The following is a 5,375-nucleotide window of genomic DNA, read 5'->3' on the forward strand; positions in this document are numbered from 1 at the left end:
GAAGGGCCACATAGTGATAGTGTTTGGAGAGATGGCAGTTCAGATTCTCCAGAGATGGAATCCATTGAACAGTGCTACACCATGAGAGCTCTGAGAACTGCTACAGAAAGCACACTGTTTATTTTCATTCCTGTATCGCCATTAAAATTAGCTGCCCAATACATTCCCAGCTCAGTAATGCAAAGGCATTAGTGGTTGGTAGCTGAAGTTGTCATGTGATGCTATATCACAATTTCCTTTTTTTTGGGGGGGGGCACCAGAGTTTAGGACTTTTAATTTGTCCCATAGCTGCTGAAGCAAAATTATAATAAGACATTGTGCTTTTTTTATACCGCAACTCCTACACACAAAAACTATTTGTAGGAAAAAAAATGCTTTTGTACATGGGAACAAACAATACAAAATCAAAACTTACAGATAAGGGTTAGTTCTATCATCTCTTTAAAAACTTACACAAATATCCAGTCAAAGCCAACAGGGTATCTCCTTTGAAATGTTACCTAAATGGATTTCCAAGTAGAACACAGGACTGGATACCATCTTGGAATGTCCTTAGAAGGCTCTGTCATTGATCAGCTAACAGAGTGAAAACACCGGAGTCCTTTCTTTCAAATGGAAGAGGGAAAGACAGGGATAGAAGAAACTCTTCAAACTTCATCTTCTTTCCTTGTGGTTTATGGTCTCCTCCTCCTCCTCTGCCTCCTCGGAAGCCTGCTCGACCTCCAAAGCCTCCCCGGCCTCTGCCACCAAATCCACCTCGGCCTCTTCTGCCACCACCTCTGCTTCCAAAGCCACCTCTGCATCCACCAAGACCCCAAAGCCACCTGCACCCTTAGGCTTGGCCCAGTCCAAAGTAACTTGGTTTCCATCAATTTCACCATCTCCCATGGCCTCCTTGGCGGCTTTGGCATCTCCATCACTGTTGAAGTCTACAAATCCTTTGGAAGAGCCCAGTTAGTGACTGTCCTTGCCCGGACAGAGCCATCAAATGACTCCTTCATAGTGTCCTCTTCTGTAGTGTCCTCAGACAGACCCTCGACAAACAGAGTTTTGGATGGCTGGCTTCTTGCATTAGATGGTCCTCTGGATCCTTGCAATTCCAGCCTGATTGCTCTGCCCTCGGTTTCTCTTTTATTACAGGAATTTAAAGCTTCTTTAGCAGAATGAAGCAGATTCTATAAATGCAAACCCTTTAGATTTTCCATTTTGTTTCTGGGGCACTTTGATAAAAGTTGCCTTCTCAAATACTTCCTGAAGAGTTTCTTCTGTTGTACTGTGGGAAAGGTTGCTTAAAACCAGAGTTTTTTTGATTCACCACTCCAAGTGCTATTCTTTCCACGTCTGTGATCTTGATCTTGACCTTTCTCTCCAGTATAGTACAGGAAAATGGATCGCCCATCTATTTCTGTTCCCTGCTTTTCTTCCAAGATTTTCTCTGCATCAGCTTCTGTCTTAAATTCAATATAAGCAATCCCTTTACTCTTTCCATCCTTGCTGACTAATCTGATCTCCATAGCATCTTCAAAAGCTTCTTTTAATTCATACTGAGTAACTTTATAAGGCAGATTTTTAGCCCAAAGTGTTCTTGCATCTCAATCTTTTTTACTATCTTTTCCCTTTTTTTCCTAGTTTAAGTTCATAGCCAAAGACTTTTAATCCATTGAGTTCTAAGGCTTTTTCTGGGTCCTCAGGCAGATTCAAAATCCACATAGGCAAACTTCCTAGACACACCAATTTTGACATCCACAACAGGAAGAACATTTTTAGCAAAAACATTACTGAAACTCGTTTTTAATTCAGGAGCAGATTTGCTGAAGTTCAGGTTTCCAACAGAGAGATTGAAAGCCATAGTTGGTTCTCTGGCTTCCACTTTCTGTTTCTTGGCCTCAGGAACAGCTTTCTGTTTGGCCATTTCCTTCTTTTGATTTCCAGGTGCTTTTTGACAGGCTCTTCCTCCTCCTCCTCCTCCTCCTCCTCATCATCTTCCTCCTCCTCCTCCTCCTCCTCCTCCTCCTCCTCCTCCTCCTCCTCATTATCATATTCCTCCTCATCCTCCCCATCATCATATTCCTCTTCATCATCACCTTCTTCATGCTCATCCTCAGCTGTGCTCTTGGCCTTCACAGGAACAGCTTTTATGGGAGATTTCCTGCCTTTGGTTGGTGTAATCTCTAGGTTCTTTTTCAGAGTCATCTTCTTCATCCTCATCCTCATCATGTGAGGCAGGAGCAGCAGCAGCAAGAGTTTTCATCACTGCTGCCTCAAATGCAGCCTCATCTTCATCCTCCTCCTCCTCCTCATTATCATCATCTTCTTCACTGTCCTCATCATCTTGCTCATCACTGTCTTCCTTCTTGGCATTCTTGTCGTTCTTTGCTCTCTTCACTGGGGTGGCTCCCTTTTTACCAGGGGTTGCTACCAATGCTTTGCCTGGTGTGCCTTCCTGCTTGTCAGCGTGGCTAATGATTTAGGTGGTGTAACTGCTGCCTTCTGCCAGGGGTCGGCATAGCCACTGCCTTTTTGCCAAGAGTGGCAACAACTGCTTTCTTGCCTGGTGTGGCAACTGCCATCATTTTTGTTGGGGAAACCATCACCTCCTTTCCTGGAGTTGTGGTAGCCTTCTTGCCTTTTTTAGGGGAATGATAACCTCTCTCTTCTCCACAGCTTTCATCTTTATCTGACATGCCCTCATCTTCACTATCTTCTTCTACCTCCTCTGGAGGAGGAGCCATTTTCTTGGGGTCACCTTGATTTTTACTATCCTCTGTGAGCTTCACCATGAAGGTGGCTTAGGACGGTGGAGTGTGTGGCCCATGAGTGGTGCAGATGTGCCCAGAGGAACCAAATGGGGGTCGAAGGTGGTCACCGGTACTCTTAGCAATTTACTTTTGATAGGAAGTATGTCCAAACACTGAAGATAACACAACTACTAAAATAAGTGTTTATTTTTTTCCACAAATAAGAAAGCAAAAAGATACTGTGTTCATTTCTTGTCAAAAAAGAAATATTCCTAAGAGAACATTTTTCTTGTTCAGTACAAGCACTAATAAAATTTGAAAACAAAAAATGTTTTTCTTTCAGTAAATATTTGGCAGTCAGTAGATATCTGTTTGCAGATGCCAGGCTGTTAATTTCATACCACCAATCTACTGTCTTTCTATGTTTGCATTTCTTTTTCTATTTGGAGGTTAAAGTGATATAAACTATTTTTTCTGTCTTGCAAGAAAAGAGAAAAAAAACTTGTAATATATATTGGATTTTTATTCAGTATTCTTCTTTCTAGAATTAGTGAGGGGGGTGGAAAGAAAAGAAAGTAACTTTTAAATAAAAATGCTGTGCTTTGGAAAAATTGAAACTCATAGTATGTTTTTATCTTAGAATAATTTATTCTGAAAGTACTACTATAGCATTAATAATTAGAAAACATTGCCATCTATGTTTTGTTGAGTTCATCCTTCGGCTAATAATGAGACACAGCTTCTCTAAAGCATTATATGCAAACCTGACAAAATCCTGAAGAAGAACAGACATCTAGTGTCCTACCAACGCTCTCTTAAGAAGGAGTTTTCATCACTTTAGTTTTTCCAGATGACTAAAGTAGACTTCCTTCAGATCATTTTCCAAAAAGGGATCATAACCTACCCCTGAACTAATTGGCAGCAAAGGGATCAGACTTACAATGAATGGCTTAAATTAATCTACTGGAGTAATAATAGGTGTTAGGAAGTTAGACACAATGCCGTCTATAATATGTAACACTTTTTGAAGTAATGTTCTAATTTAAGAAAACTGAAATATTCAAAATTATGTCTGAAACATCATAAGGACTCAATGCATGGCTAGTGTTCTTAAAATGCACTGTTCTCAAAACACAAATCCAGCTGACTGCCAAATTCTATGTTTTATTGACTCACATTTTGGAGAGAATTTTCTTATTTTCAGAAAATTTATAAACATCTTGATCTTATCCAATTTGTACTACAATAGTTTGTTATTCACTGTCTTTCTGAATCCAGTTTCAAGCCTTGTTTCATTAAACAGAAGTATTACTCTCCTGCCAAATTTATTTTTCTTGACACTCTGAAGTATACACTGACATTACCCTTCATCAGTTACTTTACAATAGCTCTAAATTTTCTATTTTCCATATCCCAGATGCCCAAACCATTACATTATTGGATTGGATCTATTTGCTTCTCTGTTTATTTTTAAAATTAAGAGACATTGTTCTCTTATGTGCTAACCATATTACTATTCCTTTCCTCTAGCTTTGTTTTTCCTTTTCCTTTGAGCGATTAGATTGCCTATAGCACAATTCATAGATATTCACTAATGTCTATCATGGAAAAGAACCTCTGTGATAGCCCCCTATGCTCCTTGCCTCCTGGAATTTACACTAAGGCTAATTTTCTCATCTTGGTTGTAGGCTGGGCATATTGACTTTATCATAATGAACATAATATCACTGATGTGATGGACTGTCCCTTTCGAGATTAGTTCATCAAAAGACCATCATGGCATCTGTCTTGGGTGCTTGCTTATGCATGCTCTCTTCCTCTCACTGGCTCTTGCTCTCGCTCTCACTCTCCTTCTTTCTCAAAAAGCTCACTTTGGGAGAAGCTAGCTGACAGGTTGTGAAGCAGCACAGTGGAGAAGCACATATAGCAAGAGACTGAGACCATTAGTGTACATTTAGAAGCATCCTTCCCATTGCCACACCAGTTGAACTTTTGGATTAGACTGTAGTCGTCAACAGCTTGACTGCAACCTGCTGAGAAACCTTCATATAAATTAACTCAACTAGAAACTGAGATATAATAAAAGCTTGTCATTAAGTCTCTAAATTTTATGGTAATTTGTTACATAGTAATAGTAAATTAATAGACCTATTTCTTATATAGATTTTCTCCATATTTTGCTGTAGCATTTCCATATTTTAACCTATTTCTTCTATTCATACTTATGTAAATCTTTAAGTTGAATAATACATTATAGTTTCCTTCAGCAATTTTATATATGACATTTCCTATATGAAAACTGCCTTTCTATTAGGAACAAAAATGATGTAGGCTTTCTCTCTTTATGGTTCTTGATCTACTTTATCCTAATTTCCATTTCACACCCTACAGTCACCAGTATCTTCTATTTGTAAGACCTCTAATTTTGTGGGCTATTCGTGTTTGTTTTTCTGATGTGTTTACCTCTTGTATGCAAAAACTGATATGTGTATCACTGTATCATGGCACGACATTTCTTTCTATTTCTAAATAGCTTTAGATATATTAGTGAAAATAGTTTATTTGTTAGACTTTATTGGAGCTACCTGCCCTCTGAAAATTCTTCGCATTTGTACTGCTATACATGGCATGATGGAT

The 5,375-nt window shown here is 39.1% G+C and overlaps 1 pseudogene; it reads right to left on the reverse strand.

Moving 5' to 3' along the window:
* Nucleotides 1-565: 565 nt before the first annotated feature.
* LOC103296391 (nucleolin-like) lies at nucleotides 566-2,780 on the reverse strand (annotated as a pseudogene).
* Nucleotides 2,781-5,375: the final 2,595 nt, after the last annotated feature.

The sequence above is a fragment of the Eptesicus fuscus genome, chromosome 17 (genome assembly GCF_027574615.1).
Source record: "Eptesicus fuscus isolate TK198812 chromosome 17, DD_ASM_mEF_20220401, whole genome shotgun sequence".
In the NCBI taxonomy this organism is placed as follows: domain Eukaryota; kingdom Metazoa; phylum Chordata; class Mammalia; order Chiroptera; family Vespertilionidae; genus Eptesicus; species Eptesicus fuscus.